General features: G+C 48.6%; 1 non-coding gene across 1 annotated transcript; it reads right to left on the bottom strand.

Annotated features, from left to right (window-relative positions):
- Positions 1-21,007: 21,007 nt before the first annotated feature.
- TRNAS-GCU (transfer RNA serine (anticodon GCU)) lies at positions 21,008-21,089 on the bottom strand. The gene has a single exon. It is a non-coding gene; the product is annotated as a tRNA-Ser (tRNA).
- Between the last annotated feature and the right edge of the window lie 1,018 nt (positions 21,090-22,107).

Genomic DNA, 22,107 nt, shown 5'->3' with positions numbered 1-22,107 from the left:
AATTTTAGAGCTGTACGGCTGCAAGCGCCCTGGAGAGGTCATGAAATCCAGCCCTCTCTGCTGAAGCAGAGCCAAGCAGAGACGATGCATTGGGGGCATGTGGGACCAAGTGCCCAGAGCAGCCGGCCCAGGCAGGGAGCAGAAGGAGGGAACCAGAGCCAGAGCAGATTGTCTATGGGACCAAGTATATGCAGAGTATCCTTGACAGAGGTTTGTTCAACCTGTTCCTAAAAGCCTCCTAGGACAGAGACTCCACAGACACCCTTGGGAGCCTATTCCAGAGCTTAACTACCCTCAGAGTTAGAAAGCTGTTCCCAGTATCTAACGTGAATCTCCCTGGCTGCAGATTAAGTCCATTACTTCTTGTCCTACCATCGGTGGACATGGAGACCAATTGATCATTGTCCTATTTATAAAGACCAAACTTTTCCCTCTGCAATCATCTGTTAACTAGTTATTATCCCCTCTTCTTGCCTGGGTACAATGGAAGAGGAGAAAATACTCTCTTAACATAGGATGCAAATGTCAGTTTGTTCTCTCTTCATGTTTTAGTGAAACTCAGAGAGAAGAAGAAACATGACCTGCCAAAGAGCACAGAGAGTTTGTTTCAGCTGGATCTGTGGCTATTAGCAGAAGAGTGACACCTAAGGGCTGTCGCTACCACCCACCATTGTGCTTGAATTTATGATGGTGGGATTGAGAGCATCATGCTCTACCAACAGAGCTAGCTAGATTTAAAGTCAGTCAACTGCCCAGTCGCCGTGTAGAAGGTGCCCTATAAGAACATAAGAACGGCCATACCGGGCCAGACCAAAGGTCCATCTAGCCCAGTATCTGTCTACCGACAGTGGCCAATGCCAGGTGCCCCAGAGGGAGTGAAGCTAACAGGCAGTGATCAAGTGATCTCTCTCCTGCCATCCATCTCCATCCTCTGATGAACAGAGGCTAGGGACACCATTTTTTACCCTTCCTGGCTAATAGCCATTTATGGACCTAGCTACCATGAATTTATCCAGTTCCCTTTTAAACATTGTTATAGTCCCAGCCTTCACAACCTCCTCAGGTAAGGAGTTTCACAAGTTGACTGTGCGCTGTGTGAAGAAGAACTTCCTTTTATTTGTTTTAAACCTGCTTCCTATTCATTTCATTTGGTGACCCCTAGTTCTTGTATTATGGGAATAAGTAAATAACTTTTCCTTATCTACTTTCTCAACATCACTCATGACTTTATATACCTCTATCATATCCCCCCTTAGTCTTCTATTTTCCAAGCTGAAGAGGCCTAGCCTCTTTAATCTCTCCTCATATGGGACCCTCTCCAACCCCCTAATCATTTTAGTTGCCCTTTTCTGAACCTTTTCTAGTGCTAGAATATCTTTTTTGAGGTGAGGAGACCACATCTGTACACAGTATTCGAGATGTGGGCGTATCACGGATTTATATAAGGGCAATAATATATTGTCAGTCTTATTTTCTATCCCCATTTCAATGATTCCTAACATCCTGTTTGCTTTTTTGACCACCTCTGCGCACTGCGTGGACATCTTCAGAGAACTATTCACAATGACGCCAAGATCTTTTTCTTGACTCTTTGTACCTAAATTAGCCCCCATCATATTGTATGTATAGTTGGTGTTATTTTTTCCAATGTGCATTACTTTACATTTATCCACATTAAATTTAATTTGCCATTTTGTTGCCCAATCACTTAGTTTTGTGAGATTTTTTTGAAGTTCTTCACAATCTGCTTTGGTCTTAACTATCTTGAGTAGGTTAGTATCATTTGCAAACTTTGCCACCTCACAGTTTATCCCTTTCTACAGATCATTTCTGAAAAAATTGAATAGGATTGGTCCTAGGACTAACCCTTACGGAACACCACTAGTTACCCCTTTCCATTCTGAGAATTGACCATTAATTCCTACCCTTTGTTCCCTGTCTTTTAACCAGTTCTCAATCCCTCAATCCCTGAGGGTGTTTATTTGTGAACTGAGGTTCTCTGTCTGACATTTGACTTCTTTCCTGGTTTGTTATGTCCCCAGCGAGCAAACCGGAGCTGTCACAAGGCTGGTTAGATGCTGCTTTTTAGACCAGAAAGCTGGGGTTGATTTAGCATGCTGCCATCATCAGCTGGTCAGAGAAACTATGGGGGAGGGTGGAATTTAGGATTCTCCCACCAAGGGGAGGTGCTGTTGGACTCATCTAGTGGGGGAGAATCTGAGTCTGAGTTCCCCACATGACACACACACAATTTCACAGGGAATCAGGTCCCCTGGAGAAAAACTCAAAAGAAGCCCAGACCCAGGAGTGTCAGAGAAGGGAATCACTGTTTGCCTTAAAAGGTGGGTGAGGGAAACCTGCAGGTCCTTAGATCCCTCCAGCGCCTGATAGAACCATTTGTGGGGAAAGTCTGGGGAAGCCGAGGAGGACAAGGAGACGGGAAAGGGGCTTGCAGCTGTTGTGCAATCACCATGGTCTCAGCAGAAGGGTCCGGGGGGCTCAGCATTCAGAACTCACAAGATGGCAAAGCTCAGAGCCCCGTTCCACAGAGTCAGACTGTGATCAGCTCACAGCGAGGGGGAGCAACTCCCCTCCCTTGGTCTCTGTGCCAGAGCGCCTATCAGCTCAGTGTCCTTCCTGCAAGAATCAGCTGCTGAGAGGGTTGTGATGGGGTAAATGAAGGCAGAGGAGGATTGTTCCTCCTGGGTTTTTTTTGTGTGGCTCTGTGATCCTGCTGGAGGAAGCATCATTCGAGTTTGTTTCAGTGGCTTGTGTTGGGCTGATGTTGTGACCCTGAGTACAGGGGTTCCTGCACTCTCTGGCTACATCTAGACTACCCGCCATATCGGTGGGTTAAAATTGATTGCTCGGGGATCGATGTATCGCGTCTCATCTAGACGCGATATATCGATCCCCGAGCGCGCTTATATCGATTCCGGAACTCCACCAACCCCAACGGAGTTGCGGAATCGACAGAGGGAGCCACGGACATCGATCCCGCGTGGTGAGGACGGGTGAGTAATCCGATCTTAGATATTCGACTTCAGCTACTTTATTGACGCAGCTGAAGTTGCGTATCTAAGATCGATTTCCCCCCGTAGTGTAGACCAGTCCTCTGTTCTTAACCCCTCAGGGAGTGGACAATGGAGCAGTGTCAGAAAGTGGATAGAAAGTAGCCAAAAAAGTGTAGTATAAGAGAGAAGAAAAGCAACCTCATCAGCTCCCTGGTGATCTAGTGGTTAGGATTTGGTACTTTCACTGCCATGGCCTGGATTCAATTCCAAGTCAACGAAAAATGATTTTAAACCAAAAAAGCTACAGCTATTTTTCACTTGCAATGTAAACAAATCTGTGGTTTTTTCCTGATTCCTCCATCATCCAGCGTCTCTATGGCAGGGCTGGCTCCAGGCACTAGCGCAGCAAGCAGGTTCCTGGGACGGCCAATGGAATGGGGAGGCTTCTGCAGCAATTTTAGCCCTCTCAGTCCCTCTCGGAGGGAAGGACTTGCTGCCAAAAGTGGCAGAGGTAGAGCTGCTGCTGATTGCAGCTTTTTTATATTTTTTTCCGCTTGGGGTGGCAAAAACACTGGAACTGGCCCTGATCCATGGAAGACAATTTGTTAAATCCCAGATGAGTGGAGTTAAATCAGTTCTCAGCCTGAGTCCTTAGGGCTTAATCCTGAGGATATTGTCCCATCATGGGGCCATTTCCCTCCTCTCTTTCATACAGAAGCACAATTTTCCTTGCGCAGACATAGGAACAGCAAGATCTTTCTCTGTCCCTTGTGCAAAGCAGGGGGCCAAATTCCATGGAGACAATGGACAAGCAGGGGGCCCTGGGCACATCCAGCCCTGGCTGTGAGATGTTCCCTCCCCTCTTTCTTTATGCCCCTGTTGTTATTTCATGGATTGTCTGGGATGGGGGAAAAGCTGAGTTCACTCCAGGTGGAGGGTAAAAAGGACCCTAAAAGTCTCAGGACCCAACCCATGCTACCAGGATCACTGAGGTGCTGGGGATTTGAGTAGGAAAGGGACTGTGTGAATTGTCAAGGTGAGGAATGAATAACAATCTACAACTAGATCCACCTCATTAACCACTGACACAGGCTAATCCTGCTGCGGATAGAAGGGAAACTGGGAGTGATTCTTTGCTGTTCAGCCATGGAAACAGTGACCCAATTGCACCGCAGTGAATGTCCTGGGGAAAGCTGGACTTCACAGGCAGGTGGAAACACCTAGAACTCCCCACCCCACTTCTGCCACCAGGATGAGGTGTTGAGCTGCTCACAGCATCCCCCACCATGCACTTACAGCAGGAGATTGCATCACCCCTCCTGCACCCAATGGAGTGGAGAGGGCTGAGTGTATCTCTGCACCCTGAGTCCAGGGCACACACTATCTCTGCTCCACACATAGAATCTGGCCCTGCTGAAAAGTGACCCCTATGAACAAGTAACCTCCAGGAGAGCAGGCCTGGCCCTCAGAGAGGGGAATGGGCTTCTCATGAAGCTTATAGGTCACTGGATGCAGTGAGAACAGGAGGGCTCTGAGTATAACCCACAGCAAACACAGGGCATCTGGGGATGTAGCTCAGTGGTAAAGCACATGCTTTGCATGTATGAGGCCCTGGGTTCAATCTCCAGGTTCATTTTTTCACCCTGCTCTTTGCTCATGCCCAGAGGGGATGTGGCCCACCAGTCTCCCTGCACCAGTTTTAGTCCTGCTCAGTGAGGGGCAAATGCCAATTGCATGGAAGGTCTGGGGGGTTTCTGCTCCAAAGTCACCTTGGTACATTTAAGATTCCCACGAGCTGTGCTGCTTGGGACAAGGGTAGCTGAGAAGGGCGAATCCTCCAGCACTGGAGGGAAAGGTCCCATCTGCTCAGACTGAGAGGCAAGGAAACGGAGGGGCAGTCAGTGCTCAGAGAGGAGAGAGGTCAGTGATGTACACCCAACAGGGGACACTGTCATTTTGAGTATCACAGGGGTAGCTGCGTTAACCAGGATTTGTAAAAAGCGAGAGTCCTGTGGCACCTTAGAGACTAACAGATGTACAGGAGCATAAGCTTTGAGGGGTGAATCCCCACTTCATCAGATGAATGGGGTGGGAATTCTGTGCCTGGCTAGCCAACTACAAAAGCAATTTCTCCTTCCTTGGCTTTCACACCACAACTGCTAGAAGAGGGCCTCATCCTCCCTGATTAAACTAACCTCCTTATCTCTAGACTGATTCTTACCTGCATATTTATACCTGTCCCTTTAAATTTCCGCCACATGTATCCGACAAAATGGGTATTCACCCACAAAAGCTTATGCTCCAATACGTCTATTAGTCTATAAGGTGCCACAGGACTTTATGTCTTTTTGAGGTGAGTGCAGCTTGCTTGGGATGGTGCTGACGATAGATTGAAAAAAGCTGGAGTCAATGACAGATGAGACCACAGAAGGGGAAGGGGAATGGCAGCCCCACAGAAGGTCCTGGGTGCTCAGATGCCCCAGTTATTGCACCCTGGCCTGTCGTAGAGAGAGAAAATTTACCGAGGGACCCAGCCCCCCTACAGTGATCCCATGGACAAGAACCTGGTTGTTAGTGGGGTGAAGGTTCCCTCTGGGCAAAGTGGAGCTGAAATCCCTCAGTGTCCTGGAATTTAAGCAATGGAAGCTTCAAACCCTGCACGGGTGTGGGCTGAGGTGCATCAGCAGAAGGTTGGGCTGGACAGGGGCAGCAGGTTTGTATAATTTTTGGTGGTGCCCAGAATGGGACCAAGTCCTGCCCCACCCCCCAACACACCTGCCTAAGGCTCTGGGAGGGAGTTTGGGTGTGGGAGGGAGAGGGGCTGGGCTCTGGGAGAGAGTTCGGGTTCAGGGTCTGGGCTCAGTCAGGGGGTTGAGGTGCAGGAGGGTGTGCAAGGAGCAGGGTCCTGGAAGGAGTTTGGGTGCAGGTGTGGGGTCTGGGTTGGGGCAGGGAGTTGGGGGTACAGGAGAGGATGAAGGGTGCAGCATTTACCTCCGGCATCTCTCGAAAGCAACCCGCACCCCCCTCTGGCAGCAGCTCCTAAGCGGGAGGGCTGGGGGCATCTCTGAGCACTGCTGCCCACAGACTCCAGCCCTGCAGCTCCCATTGCCACAGTTCGCTCTTGGGGCAGGGACAGCATGTGGAGACCCCCCCCACACACAGTTGTTCTTCCCATAGCTGGCAGATGGAGGGCAGCAGGGGATCTCCCCTGTTTGGGGGAATCTCTCTGGGCCCCACCGTTAGGTCTCCATCCTTTCTCCCCGTAACCACGCACATCCCTCCCCTCCCCGTTATCAATGTTTTAGAGTGACCCCTCCCTCCGTTTGTAGGATACAGACTCTCTGTGACAAAGACTGACTGGGGCTCCTCTCCGCATGGCCCCAGTGGGGAAGGAAAGAGACTGGGGGGGCAGAGAAGATGGGCAGAAGAAGTCAAATGAGGCTAAACCAGAATAGAGGAGATTTTCTTCCTGTTAAAATGTACTGGAGTCTCATCACTAAAAAGCTGCATCTTGAATTAGGTTTGAACCAGCTGCTTTTCAATTACCAGGCAAAGGTGTGAACCACAGAGACTGGGAACTGCCTGCTTCCCAAATCCATCTAAAAAGCATCTGAAGTGGTGCAACTGCTTAGTGCAGAAGGGCAAGCTGCTGGGATTGTAAATTCAGGCCTTATCTGGAGCACTGGATTCTGCTTCCCATATACCTTCCCCAGCGTGTTCCTCTTACCTGTGTAGTTTGCTTTGCCTAATTCCCATGGAAAGTGCCCTGCTAGGAAAAGGAGAGTAAGTTCTAAAATGTGGAAGTAGGTGAACAGCTTGGAAACATCCCCCCTGTGCTGCCATTAGTTCCAGGAGATTGGTCACTGGCAGGGCAAATTGATTTCTCTGCTGCTGAGAAAGCTGCCAGGACAGGTCTGTGGGCACCAGAGCTCCCTGCTTCTTCCAGCACCCCCCTGGCTCCTTCCCTGCCCCAGTCACCGATGTAGGAGGGTCCTATATGCACAGAGCCTAAAGCTTTAGCATGTCTTCTTAGTGCAGTTGACAGCATGTCAGTCTCACAATCTGAAAGTCATGAGTTCAAGCCTCAGAGGTAATAATGGCTTCTGTTCCCTGCTTCAGGTTTCCCAAAAGAAATCAGAAAAAAGAAACTTGAGGAGAGTGGTTTCTAGACACCATAGCACATGCACACAGAGACATATCTATGGCATTATCCTTTCCTTCTCTGTGCCATTTGTATTCTCCGTAGAGCAAAATAAAACAAAAACATGCAAGTCCAAGCCTAATACAGTATGAAACTCAATACAGATCAAGTCTCACCCTCAGAGATCTTCCAATATGCTTCGTTTGCACACTAGACTTATTTCTTGTCTGGTCACAATCTTTTCACCAGGTATAGTCCTTGTTCCAGCTCAAGGTAGCTAGGGGATTTCTCATGACTGCACCCACCTTTCTTCTGTTCCATCCCCTGATACAGCTTTGGTACAAGGCAGGAATCTTTTGTCTCTCTCCTGGGGAAAAGCCCCAGGTTTAAGACGGATTCCTGTACCAGGTGACATGGTCACATGTCCTGGGAGACCCCAAGCCTTCATTCTTCCTGGCCTGACTCACAGATAGTGCAGGACAGAGCCATCTCCAGTCAATTGTCCTGGTTAATGGGAGCCATCAAGGGTCCAAACCACTATTAATGGCCCACACGTTGCATCATTACAATCGGACCTCAGAGTTATATTTCATATTTCTAGTTTCAGATACAGGAATGATCGGTTCATACAAATAGGATGAACAAACACAGTAGATTATAAACTTTGTAATGATACCTTACAAGAGACCTTTTGCATGAAGCATATTTCAGTTACTTTATATTCACACGCATTAGCATATTTTCATAAAATCCTATGGAGTTCAACGTCACAGCAGGGAAAGGGTTTTACTGCGGCACCTGGGAGCAGTTGAGATTCATGTTCAGGCTGTGGTATGAGTTCCTCCAGGTTTCTCGTAAGCACACAGGGACCTTAGTGGGTGCTCTCGATACAGGAATGGCCCAGATATGATAAAGTGATGGCAATTGCATTTTCCTTATTAATTTTTGTATTTCCAATGACATTTTTGTATAACTGTGTTTTCTCCTTGTCATAAACAGATAGCTAAGGGTTAATGTTCTTTTACCTGTAAAGGGGTAACAACAGTAACCTGAAACACCTGACCAGAGGACCAATCAGGAAACAAGACTTTTTCAAATCTGGGTGGAGGGAAGTTTTGGGTGTGAGTCCTTTGTTCTTGGTCTGTTCTTTTTTCTAGGCTCTGAGAGTGATCTTTCTATCTCCTGGCTTCTAATCTTCTGTTTCCAAGTTGTAAGTACAAGGATAGTAAGACAATAGGTTTATATTGTTTTCTTTTGTATTTACATGTGTGTAGTTGCTGGAATGTTTTAAATTGTATTCTTTTTGGATAAGGCTGTTTATTCATTTTTTTCCTTTAAGCAATTGACCCTGTATATTGTCACCTTAATACGGAGACTATTTTTAATGTCTTTTTCATATAAAGCTTTCTTTTTAAGACCTGTTGGAGTTTTTCTTTAGTGGGGACTCCAGGGAATTGAGTCTGCAGCTCACCAGGGAATTGATGGGAGGAAGAAGTCAGGGGGAAAATCTCTTTGTGTTAGATTTACTAAGCCTGACTTTGCATACCCTCTGGGTGAGGGGGAAGAGAGATTAGGTCTCTCGGTACTTGTGTTTCCAGGACTGGAAGCAGGGAATCTCCTAGGGTTGTCCAGGGAGGGGAGCCTGGGAGGAAGTAACAAGAAAACAAGGAGGGAGGGTTATTTCCCTTTCTTGTAAGACTCAAGGCATCTGAGTCTGGGGGTCCCCCAGGGAAGGTTTTGGGGAGATCACAGTGAGCTAGGCACTGTATAACTCCTGGCTGGTGGCAGCAATTACGAGGTCCAAGCTGGTAACTAAGCTTGGAGGTTTTCATGCTAACACCCATATTTTGGACGCTAAGGTCCAGATCTAGGAAGAAATGTTATGACACTCCTGGATTTGATATTTAACTAAAGAAAGAATAAGGCCTCAGGGCGCCAGATGGAGGAGCAGGCTGGGGCTAGGACTGCTAAGAAAGCAAGAGTAGCAAGTTTTCTGTATTGTTTCCTGCCCTCATTTTCATGACTAATTTCTCTTCTGCATGAAATTTGCCGTTTGTGCATGCGAGCCTGGCTAGTTCAGTTGGTAGAGCCTCAGACTTTTAATCTGAGGGTTTAAGGTTCAAGTCACTGGTTAATGAAAAAGACAATTCTCTCTGTAAGATCTTCAGAAGGCATCTTTTGAGGACACTTCTTGACTTCAGCTTCTCCTTTTCAGGACTTGGCCTTTCCTAGGAAGGGCCATGTGTTGCCTAGGACTGAAGGGGGAACTTCCTCACATGCCCACTGGCCTGTCAGTCTGGATTAAAAAAGGCCTCTGGGAGCTGCAGCAAACTGCTGCATGACAACTTGGTGAGCAAATGCAGGGTTGCCCACACAGGGTCATCCTTACCAGAACTCAGCAGAGATCTGGGTGTTCCCTATTGGTCCCATTGAGTAAGGGCCAGCATTCAGGACTTTGAAACCTGCAATCTGAGTCGAAGTCTCAGTGGGATCTGAGAGCAATTCCTGTGGCACCTAACCCTACTGGGTCTTCCAAGGCTCTGTCTTGCTTTCTCAAAGGCCATGAAAGTCTGTCTTTTGCCCGCTAGCTGTTGTGACTTGAGCACAAGAGGGGATGTTTGATCCAGAAGCCTGGCTGTGCCTGGAATCCGAGCTCCATTTCCTCTGAGTCCTGAAGCTGGGCTTCAGCCTGGCCTAGGAGGCAGCCCTATTGGTTGACCTACTGGCCCAAAGTCACTTGTGCAGTGTTGATGTCCCCAGGAATGCTGAAGGGCCTAAGGGAGGGAGGCTCAATACTCCTCCCTATCAGTAAGGGTGGAAGAGGAGGGCTGCAAGAGTGGGCAGGCTGATGAGCTGGGCCTTCTACCATTTGGTTGGGGACGAGGTGGGGAATGCGAACTGGGAGAAGCGGTTGCTGGCCTGTGAGGAAAGGCTCAGCCAATAGCATAAGTGGACCTTGTCATTAGCCTACAAAGTTGTGATGCTCAAGATCTATCTTTTGGCTGTGGGGAATTTCCTCAGCCATGTGTTCCCCCTGCTCCATGAGTGCTGCTGAGACCGAACACCATGGCCTTCCACTTCCTGTGGGGCAATAGGACGTCCCTACCTAGTCAGGAGACATGTGGCTTTTCTGCCGTATTAGAAGGGGGGTTGGGTTTTGTGGGCTTTGAAGCCTTGTACGGCTCTACTTTTTTGTGCTTCAATTTTCAGTGGCGGCTGAGCTGGAAGGCAGGTCAGGCCCAAGGGAAATGGTGGGGCAACCACAAAGAACGCAACTGACTCTTCTGATATGGCTGTATTATTTTTACCCCACTGGGTGTGGCTCCGGGTATGAGATGGCCGATGATGAGGGAAGGGGGAGGCCCCCCCTCTAGTGTTCTTCTACTCTCACCTTACACCCTACAGGATTTTCAGTGGGTGGCTTGGTGGAAGGTGCTTGTAGGATGGCTTCATCCGCAACAGTGGCTGCCCTCACAGCAGCGGCGGCCACAGCAGCTAGCCCCCTCCCCCGGCTTTGGCTCAATCTGAACAGAGATCAATGTACCACTGGGTGAGACAGGCCAATTTTAGGGAGCTTCCTCTGAAGGTGAGCATCTGTTCCCAGAACTTACTGACAGGCACTTTAAAGTATTTGCAAATGTGCATGGCCGGCATGTGCAGAGCAAAGGCTGCCCAGGAGCACTATGTCAGGCTCTGGCAGCGCTTGAGACAATGGACCATCTTCAGCCACCAGGTGACCCAGGATCTAAGGAAGGAATGGGGTGAAGAAGCAAGTCAAGCTGAGCAAAGCAGCCAAAATTCATCTTGCCTTCGTGGGCGCTCACAATGATGCCATTTTTGTGTGCCAGGGCTGACAAAAACATCCCAGACAGAGAAGCAGCAGGCCAAAAAAGCAGCAGGGGTATTCTGTCTGCTATCCAAGATCCATAAACCTGGAAATCCTGGATGCCCCATCATTTCAGGCTATGGCACCCTGACAGCAGGATAGTCTGGCTGTGTAGACTCCCTCCTCAGGCTCTATGCTACCAGCACTCCCAGCTATCTTCGAGATGCCACTGACTTCCTGAGGAAACTACAATCCATTGGTGATCTTCCAGAAAACACCATCCTGGCCAGTATGGAGGTAGAAGCCCTCTACACCAACATTTCACACAAAGATGGACTACAAGCCGTCAGGAACAGTATCCCCAATAATGTCACGGCAAACCTGGTGGCTGAACTTTGTGACTTTGTCCTCACCCACAACTATTTCACATTTGGCGACAATGTATACCTTCAAGTCAGCGGCACTGTTATGGGTACTCGCATTGCCACACAGCTTGCCAACATTTTTATGGCTAACTTAGAACAACGCTTCCGCAGCTCTCATCCCCTAATGCCCCCACTCTACTTGCCCTACACTGATGACATCTTCATCTTCTGGACTCATGGAAAAGAAAACCCTTGAGGAATTCCACCATGATTTCAACAATTTCCATCCCACCTACAATGTCAGCCTGGACCAGTCCACACAAGAGATCCACTTCCTGGACACTACTGTGCTAATAAGCAATGGTCACATAAACACCAGCCTATACTGGAAACATACTGACCGCTGTACTTACCTACATGCCTCCAGCTTTCACCCAGACCACATCACACAACCCATTGTCTACAGCCAAGCTCTAAGATACAACCACATTTGCTCCAACTCCTCAGACAGAGACTAACACCTACAAGATCTCTATCAAGCATTCTTACAAGTACACTACCCACCTGCTGAAGTGAAGAAACAGATTGACAGAGCCAGAAGAGTACCCAGAATTCACCTACTACAGGACAGATCCAACGAAGAAAGTAATACAACCCCACTAGCCGTCACCTTCAGCCCCCCAACTAAAACCTCTCCAGTGCATCATCAAGGATCTACAACCTATCCCGAAGGATAATCCCTCACTGTCACAGATCTTGGGAGACAGGCCAGTCCTTGCTTACAGACAGCCCCCAACCTGAAGCAAATACTTACCAGCAACCCAACAACATAAACACTAACCCAGGAACCTAACCTTGCAACAAAGCCCGTTGCCAACTCTGTCCACATATCTATTCAGGGGATACCATCATAGGACCTAATCACATCAGCCACACTATCAGAGGCTCTTTCACCTGCATATCTACCAATGTGATATGTGCCAGCAATGCCTCTCTGCCATGTACATTGGCCAAACCAGACAGTCTCTACATAAAAGCATAAAAGGACACAAATCAGACATCAATAATTATAACATTCAAAAACCAGTCAGAGAACACTTCGATCTTCCTGGTCACTTGATTACAGACCTAAAAGTCGCAATATTACAACAAAAAACCTTCAACGACAGACTCCCACGAGAGACTGCTGAATTGGAATTAATTTGCAAAGTGGACACCATTAAATTAGGCTTGAATAAAGCCTGGGAGTGGATGGGTTATTACACAAAGTAAAACTATTTCCCCATGTTTATTTGTCCCCCTACTGTTACTCACACCTTCCTGTCAACTGTTGGAAATAGGCCATCCCGATTATCACTACAAAAGGTTTTTTCTCCTGCTGATAATAGCTTCACCTTAACTGCGCACTCTTGTTATAGTGTGTATGGCAACACCAATTTTTTCATGTTCTCTCTGTATGTATGTGTGTGTATCTATAGCTATATATCTTCCTGCTGTATTTTCCACTGCATGCATCCGATAAAGTGGGTTTTAGCCCATGAAATCTTATGCTCAAATAAATTTGTTAGTCTCTAAGGTGCCACAATTACTCCTTGTCCTTTTTGCAGATAAATTAATGGAGGTTAAGTCCATGAATGGCTATTAGCCAGGATGGGTAAGGAATGGTATCCCTAGCCTCTGTTTTTCAGAGGGTGGAGATGGATGGCAGGAGAGAGATCACTTGATCATTACCTGTTAGGTTCAGTCCTTCTGGGGCACCTGGCATTGGCCACTGTTGGCAGATAGGATATGGGGTTGGATGGACCTTTCGTCTGACCCAGTATGGCCATTCTTATATTCTTATGAAGGGAGGGGCAGAGCACTGTAACAGAGTTTCTGTAGTGTAGTGGTTATCATGTTTGCTTAACACGCAAAAGGTCCCTGGTTTAAAACCAGGCAGAAACATGATGGCTTCCTTTTCCCAGCTCCTACTGGCCTGTCCCTGCTGTTGTAGGAGCAGCAGTGATTTCTATGCAATGTATAATCTGTATGCTCAATAGGTGTGTTATACTTCCCTCCCTCCTGCTTTTGTCTCCTCACCCTCTCTGAATACCTGTGAAGTGGTTTTCCCCCTCCCCCTCCTGGACTGCTTGTGGGATGAATGGGCTGGTTGAACAGCTAGAAGAGCAGAAGAGCTTCCAGGTAGACAAGGTGTCTGGGACTCTAATTAGGCAGCACTCACACACCCAGAGCATGGACACTGCCCAAAGTGGAGAGTGACCAACCAGATGCAGCAAGTCATCTCTAGTCGCAGGCCATTAGGTGCAGGTCCTTAAAAGGAGAAGGGGCCACGTGCTCAGGAGTCACTCACAAACTTGTACCTCCAGTGAATGCCCTTTGCCCGGACCGCCTGGCCAGTGGTTCTCTGTGTTGTATTTCATTGTGCCTCAGGAAGACTTACCTTCATCGCTCTGTCCATAGCTGCACTGTGGGACACTTACCTTGCAGAATCCTGACATCTCCAGTGCTGTGCCTGTCCTGGGAGCATGAGTATGCAAGTGTGAGTGTGACACCCCCGCTTCTTCTTTTGAACTTAGCTGTCAGTATAATAAAACTGCTGCTTTCTGCCAAACTCTGGTAGGTCATTAGTCCTCCCTACGCTTACTAGCTGGCCCAATTTTGGGTAACAGCTGCGATAAGCTCAATCCCTGCGGGACAGAGGGTGGTGAAATGAGCTGGGAAAAAGCCTTAGCATCAGCAGGTGAAAGCTAGAGGACCTTGGCCGGTCACCTTTTGAAGCCTTGTGGCTTAGTCTCCTCTGCCCTTGGAGGTTGGCCTATGGCGGCCGGCTCTTCCTGCTGGCTTCCTTTGTGTGACTTGCCAAAGGAGGGAGTGAGGCAGGAATGGGGAAAAAGAGGAAAGTCTAGCTGAGGAAGGCAGGGCAGAAGCTAAGCTCATTTGTTCTTCAAAGCCTTAAAAGCCTGGGGAGGTGCGGTTGGCTGCTGGGAGGTAGAATCCTGTGCCTACCTCTTGGCTTCCCAGGGATGGCTACTTGCATCCCAGGAGAAGAAGGATGGTTCTGGGTGAAAGGAAAATAAGCAAAGCTCTGGGAGGAAATTTGGGTGCGGGGTGCTGGCTCTGTGCTGGGGGAGCGGGTTGGGGTGCAGGAGGGGTGGCGCTTACCCCGGGCACTGCAGCTTCCAAAGTGACTGGTACACACAACCCTGGGGAGCAGGTCCTAGGTGGGCCATGCCAGGGGGTCTCTGTGTGCTGCTGCCTGCAAGCGCTGCCCCCAGAGCTCCCATTGGCTGCAGTTCCTGGCCAATGGGGGCTGCGGAGTTGGTACTTGGGGCAGGGGCAATGAATGGAGACACTCCCCCCGCCCCAGGGGATGCTGGGACATGCTGGCCATTTCTGGGAGTGACAAGGAGGGATGGAGGCAGAGTGGGCAGGGTGCCACCTTAGTGCTGCTGGCACATCTCTGCACACACATTAGGGGAGGGGGGCAGAGGTCGTCCATGTGCTGCCTGGGGTAGGGGCAGTGCACAGAGCTGCCTCCCCTCCCGGGTCTATTACAGGAGGGGAGGGGGGTCTTTTGGCCTGTAAGGTGCAGCAGGTCGGACTAGATGATCACATTGCTCCCTTCTGACGTTAAAGGCTCTGAGTCTAAAAGGGAGAGGGAAGTAAAGGAAGTTTTTTTTAAAAAAACCCAAATATTGTAATACCAGGATAACTCCACCTGCTCATTGTATAGTCCCACCCCTTTCTTCCTCCATTGTGTCTTGAGTGACCTGCAGAACATTGATTCTCTCATTCCATTGATAAACTGATACAATGTGACTGAAATTAAACCAATTCCCAGCAGAGGAAACATTATATCACTACACAGGAATCGATCCCTGGTCCACTGCTTGGAAAGCAGCTATGTGCACTGCTATACCACCAATGCATCTGGTGAAAGTGCTACTTATGCTTGCCCAATGAGGCTAGAGCAGCATTGAGGAGATTTTCTGCCCATTAAAATGAACTGAATTCTCATCACTAAAAAGAACCACCTCCATCTTCACTTGGGTTTGAACCATCAGCCTTTCAATTAGCCACCAAAGTTGTTAATCACAAGGTATGTCTACACTAGGGGATTATTCTGATTTTACAGAAACCAGTTTTTGGAAACAGATTGTATAAAGTCGAGTGCACGCGGCCCCACTAAGCACGTTAGTTCGGCAGTGTGCATCCATATACCGAGGCGAGTGTCAATTTCCGGAGCGTAGCACTGTAGGTAGCTATCCCATAGCTATCCCATAGTTTTGGCAGTCTCTCCCACCCACTGGAATTCTGGGTTGAGATCCCAGTGCCTGATGGGGCAAAAACAGTGTCGTGGGTGATTCTGGGTAAATGTCGTCACTCAGTCCTTCCTCCGTGAAAGCAACGGCAGACCATCATTTCGCGCCCTTTTCCCTGGATTACCTGGGCAGATGCCATAGCATGACAACCATGGAGCCCATTCAGCCTTTTTTCACTGTCACCGTATGACTACTGGATGGTGCTGACAGACGCAGTACTGCAGCACTACACAGCAGCATCCCCTTGCCTTTTCAAGTTAGCAAAGATGGGTCATAAACAGAGAAGAAAAGTTAATAGCACAGAAGTGCTTCATCTCTCTTTTGCCTGGAAAGGGTTAACAAGAACAGTGAGCCTGGCTGTCACCTGACCAGAGGACCAATCAGGGGACAGGATACTTTCAAATCTTGAGGGAGGGAAGTTTTTGTGCTGTGGTGTTAGTTTTGGTTGTTGTTCACTCTGGGGGCTCAGAGGAACCCGACGTGCAACCAGGTTTCTCTCCAATCTCCCTGATACTGGTTCTTATAGATTCCAAATAGTGAGTACTAGATAGATAAAGCGAGTTAGGCTTATGTTTGTTTTCTTTATTTGCAAATGTGTATTTGGCTGGAAGGAGTTCAATTTGGTATTTTGCTGAAAGGATTTTAATTTGTACTTGTATACTTAGGCTGGGAGGGTGTTCCCAGTGTCTACAGCTGAAAGACCCTGTAACATATTCCATCTTAAATTTACAAAGATAATTTTTACTGTTTTTTCTTTCTTTAATTAAAAGCTTTTCTTGTTTAAGAACCTGATTGTTTTTTTATTCTGGTGAGACCCCAGGGGACTGGGTCTGGATTCACCAGGGAATTGGTAGGGAGAAAGGAGGGAAGAGGGAGAGAGAGGCTGATTTCTCTTTGTGCCAGTATTACTTTCTCTCAGGGAGAGTCTGAGAGGGGGAGAGAGAAGGAGGGAGGACGGTGAATTGTCCTCTCTGTTTTGTGATTCAAGGAGTTTGAATCACACAGTGACCTTCTAGGGTAACCTCGGTGAGGTCGGCCGGGGGCGCATGGACAAAAATGGGAATGACTCCCCAGGTCATTCCCTTGTTTGAGTTTTGTCTAAAGGGAGAGTCAGTCCTGTCTAGACTATCAGGCAAGCCTGCTAAAGAACCAGAGAGGCAAACGGCCACTCTGGGTCAGAGCCCCAGACATCCCGCAGAAATGATGAGCTGCATGCCATTCCAGGGGGTTCCTCTGCAATAACCCCACCCATTGCTTCCCTCGTCCCCCACCCTTCCTGGGCTACTGTGGCAGTGATCCCCCTGTTTGTGTGATGAAGTAATAAAGAATGCAGAAATTTGAAACAACACTGACTTTATTGCCTCTGCAAGCAGAGCTCAAAGGGGGCCAAAGCCGCAGAATTGCGGCCACACTAACCCTAATCCGACATGGCAAATACCGATTTCAGCACTACTCCCCTCGTCGGTACAGATATCGGTATTAAGAGCCCTTTATATCGATATAAAGGGCTTCGTTGTGTGGACGGGTGCAGGGTTAATGCGATTTTATGCTGCTAAATTAGATATAAACTTGTAGTGTTGACCAGGCCAGAGAGAGCAGCAGGTTTTCCCTACTGTTTCCCGCTCTTGTTTTCTTGACTAGTTCTTCTCCACAGCAAGTTGCTCTTTTACTTTGTGAGTCTGGCAAGCTCAGTTGGCAGAGCATCAGACTTTTAACTGGATGGTCCAGGGTTCAAGTCCCTGGTCAGGTGATAAACTACTCTCCAAGATCTTAAACTGTCTTTCTGGAGTCCTCTTTAACATAACTTTCTCTCGTCAGGATTTTCCCTTTCCTCAGAAGGGCCTTTTTCTGTGTGTGTTTGAAGGGGCAACTTCCTGACAGCCCCTCTGTCCTTGCAGCCTGGAGGAATAAAGGCCTCTGGGCATATAGCATGTTCCTTCCCTGCACACACACACACACACACACATACAAACACATAGAATATCCCTAGGAATTAGAATCACCGGCTGCTTTCCCCTTTCCTGCTGGATCCCGAAATGACGATGCTCTTCAGCCTAAACCCATATCCCCTCTTTTCCCAGTGCACCGCAGTCCAAAACTTCAGTCCCTCCTATGCACGCTGCTTCTCACTCCGAACCAGAGCCTACTCCTCTCCACCTTTCTCCTCTGTCCCTACTCACAGGCCCCTCAATCCCAACCCACAGGCCCCTCCTCCTCACGCTGCTCCTCAATCCCGACCCACAGCCCCCTCCTATTCCCAGTGCCTCTCAATCCCAACCCACAGCTCCCTCCTTCCCTCCAGCAGCAGGTGCTTCAGTCTCCCTCAGGAAGATTTTCTTGCAAGGTTTCGTGTATGAGTCTGCATGTGGATTTTACAGTATACTGGAAATATGCTGGGTTGCTTGCTGAAATGATCACTTTTGCCTGGTGTTGGGTTCCCAGTCTCCTTGTTATTGGGGTAGGAGAAATAAAGCATTGTTATCCTTGTTGTGTGAATTGAGGGCAGCACAACTGTGCTCGGCAGACCCCGACTGAGGGACTCACGCTCAGTTCAATAGCACTTGCTAGGCAGGGGACACGGGTTTGAAAGCCAAATTGGCTGGCGCATGGGTCCTAATACTAAAATTTAGGGGTTAGATCAGTGTTAGGACAGGGTGGCTGTGGAGGGATGAGTTAGTCCCTAGACAACATAGTGAGTATGGTGCCTTCTTATTTTCCCCCCTTTCCACCCAGGATGGCAGGTGAACTCTACAGAGGCACCTCTGGGCTTGCACTGACTAAGGACAACAGCTGTGAGTGGAGTGCAGAGAAGGGATGGCTCATGTTAAAGGGCTTGTGGTTGCTGGACTTATGAACCGTAGGGAGAAGGACACTGCCCAGCTTATTTGGGGGGTGGGTCTTTTCCTCTTGGTTTATATTTATGTGTTGGGGCTGCTGACATGACTTCTGCTAAGCCTGGGCTTACATTGCAATGTAGACATACCCTGAGAGGGCATCTATAACGTAATAAAAGCAGTGTGGCCCGGCTGGCCTGGATCATCTGACTTGGACTCCTGGGGCTCAGGTTGTGAGGCTATAAAGTGCAGAGTAGACATTTAGGCTCAGACTGGAGCCCAGGTTAGGAGACCCTCACCCTTTGTGGGGTCTTTTAGGGTGGGTTCAAGCCCAAGTGTCTACACTGTAATTTTATAACCCTGCAGCACAAGCCCCACAAGCCTGAATCAACTGACCCAGGGTTTGAGAATAGTGACCTGGGTGTGTTAATGACAGTGCAGACATAATACTATGCTATGTCCACGCTGCAATGAAACACCCAGGGCTGCCCCATTCCAGCTCAGGCTCCCAAGGCTTTGGCCGTGGGGTGGTAAATTTGCAGTGTAGATGTCTCAGCTCAGGCTCAATACTGGGCTCTGGGCCCCCTCAAAGTTGGGAGGGAGTATAGCAAGCAAAAAAGGTAAAACCGCAATGAAGTGCTACCCTGGACTCAATGGCATTTCTCCATTGGTCTGCCTGCTTTGGGGCAGGGACAACAGCACATCCTGCTGCATTCATTATTTCACAGGGTGGTTTAGGATTTTCATTCTCAGACACTGGGCACAAAGCAGGACTCAACCTTTGGCATAAACTAAATGAGCTGGCCACAGATTCTGGCAGCCACAATAAGCATTTGGCGTGAGAGCTCAGACTTGCCCCTGTCCCAGAGGGAGGGGGTCATCCATGAGGGGACTGGACCACTGACCTACCAGCTCCTAACTCCCAAACGTTCAGTAACTCTGTTATCAGTGCCTGTGTGTGTAATTTAAACCATAAGAAAACCCACACTGGCTAGACCAAAGGTCCTTCTGACAACAGCCAAGAGCAGGTGCCCCAAAAGCCACTCAACAGGGCACCACTGGCAGTTATTATCCCTGCCTCAAAAGCAGACAGACCAATGGAGAACTGCCATGAGTCCAGGGTAATACTTCCCTGTGGTTTTACCATTTCCACTTGCTAAACTCCTTCCCAGGCTTCTGGACTCCTAGACCTATCCTAATGTTATGTCTACACTATGATTAAAACACCCAGGTCACCTGTCTCAAAGCCCAGGTCAGCTGACTCAGGGTTATGGGACTTGGACTGCAAGACTATAAAATTACAGTGCAGACATATGGACTCACAGCCAACCTCTGAGACTCCACAAGGGGTGAGGGTTTCTGAACCCAGGCTTCAGTGTGAACACAAATATCTGCACCACAGTTTTTAGCCTCTCAGTTCTAGCTACATGAGCCCAAGTCAGATGACCCAGGCCAGCCATGCTGCCATCTTTATCCCGGAGAGATGGATTCTAAGGGTATGTTCTCATTGCAATGGAAGCCCAGGTGTGGCACCCTGTGCTTAAAGCAGCACTCTGGAGGGCCCATATTCACCACTCTCATATAGTGATGATACGTTTTGAACAAAGTCTGCCTGGTGAGGTATCATTTTAAAAATCTTGAACTGTTCATCTGTTGAACCTTAATGTCTTCTTGCATTCTATGTGCTCACATTGGTTTGGGAAGTTATGAAGTTTGCTCTGTGTGCATTACAGAAATATGTTATGAAGTTGGGAAATGCCCCCTACCAGCCTATCAGGTGCGACAAGGGAAGAGCCAGACTCACTGCTGGCCTATTGAAGGTGGCTACAGTCCCAAGGACTATCCCAGGAACCGTGTACAATGCAGACTTCGCCGAGATAACACAGCAACAATGGACATTGCTTGACTCACATCATAGCAAAGGAGTTTTCTAGAAAGTTGGAAGAAACTATGAAAGGGGGGAAGAGACATCATGACTTGGCATCTCTCCCCCACAAATCAACAGCTGGAAACACACCTGGATGACAAAACTGATTCATAAATCAGAAGAGAATAATAATAATATATTCAAACCAAAGTCCCTAAATAGCTAGTACTGGTTTTTTAGCCGAAAATTTTAAGTTTGGGGAATTTTGTTTTCGCAGTCAGACCTTGCCAAGGGAAGCAGGGAGAAAATGTTTGAGTTGCCTCCTTCAGAACAGCTTAGCCTAGACACTCTAGCTTTGGGTCACTGTCATGGCTTTGCTGAGAACTGGGGTATTTTAATAATTTGGGGAGGTCTCAGGGTGTTTGGGGGAGATTATGAGGCTGTTACCTTTTGAGATAAAACTAAGACATACAGGACTAGAGAATTTTTTTTTAGAAATCTGAGACTTAGACATTTTATTTAAAGCAAGGGAGTTTCTGAGCAGGGTTTTGTTTGCAGGAAGCAACATTGTTTGATCTGTCATTGTACCAAAGGGGGAGATGGTTGTCTACAAAGGAAGAGTGAAGACTAAATGCATCCGATGAGAATGGGATTCAAACCCATGCGTGCAAAGCACAATGGATTAGCAGTCCATCGCCTTAACCACTCGGCCACCTCATCTGAGGTGTCAGGAAAGGGACAGGACGAGAAATCTAAGGCCAGCAGAGACAGGGACACTAAGGTGTTCTTAAATACTAAGCGGAAGCAGGGGCTGAATGAGCTCCCCCCTCACACGTACTGACCAGCTGTGGGAAAGGCTTCAGGAACAGACCATGTTTGCATAGACACAGCTACTCTGCCTAGGTATGCAGCATCATGGGGCCGCTTCCCCAAAATGACCAGTTTTAGCTGGTGGCGGGTTACAAATCACTTTAGCACTGAGTGGTATGAAATGTTATTATCCTTCCTGCATGAGTGAAGGGCAGCAGAACATACTTAGTCAGTCCTGATGGGTGAGGAATAGCATTTATTGGACTGCATAGAAGTGATTCAGAACGTCACCCTAAAGCAGTGGTCGCCAAACATTTCACACTGTGCCCTCTTATCCATGGCTGTGGGCCCTCGGAGCCACAGTTGAAAACTGGGGCTGGGAGTGGGGTGTTGCTTGCTGAAGAAAGGGGTGCAGACAGGGGCAAGTGGGTCAAGGCCGAGCTGGCAGTCAGGGGCCCAGGCTGAGAGTGGGGTTGGAAAAGAGCTGGGACAGAGTCAGGCTGACTGGTGCTTCCTCCATGGGGGCTGGCTCAGCCCCTGAGGTGCCCCTATGAATCTTCCTCTTTGTTCCCCTAGGAGTCATGCCCCACATTTTGGGGACCACTGAACCCTACACGTTAAGCAGGGGCTAGTGATGCCAAAGCCCAGGGAAAGGGAGAACAAGTGCAGGGCCCCCAGCACTGGAACTAGGCCCCCTCACTTCTGTCTGTGGCTCTGCCCCCTGCTAAACCTTCCACCCACGGCCCCATCTACTATGTCACCTCTGTTCCACCCCTTCCCCCACTAGCCCCACCCTGTCACTCCTTCACCCCTGCCCCGCTGTGGCCCCAAGACCAGAGAAGCTCTGTGCCCCTGCTGCAGCCCCCGGGCCCTAGCACGGAGTGAGAGCTCCTCCAGCCCTGGGGCTGACATGGGGGAGACTTTTCCA

This window comes from Gopherus flavomarginatus, unplaced genomic scaffold (genome assembly GCF_025201925.1).
Source record: "Gopherus flavomarginatus isolate rGopFla2 unplaced genomic scaffold, rGopFla2.mat.asm mat_scaffold_83_arrow_ctg1, whole genome shotgun sequence".
In the NCBI taxonomy this organism is placed as follows: Eukaryota; Metazoa; Chordata; order Testudines; family Testudinidae; genus Gopherus; species Gopherus flavomarginatus.
Note: the sequence above shows the minus strand (reverse complement) of the source record. Positions and strands in the feature narration are given on the sequence as shown.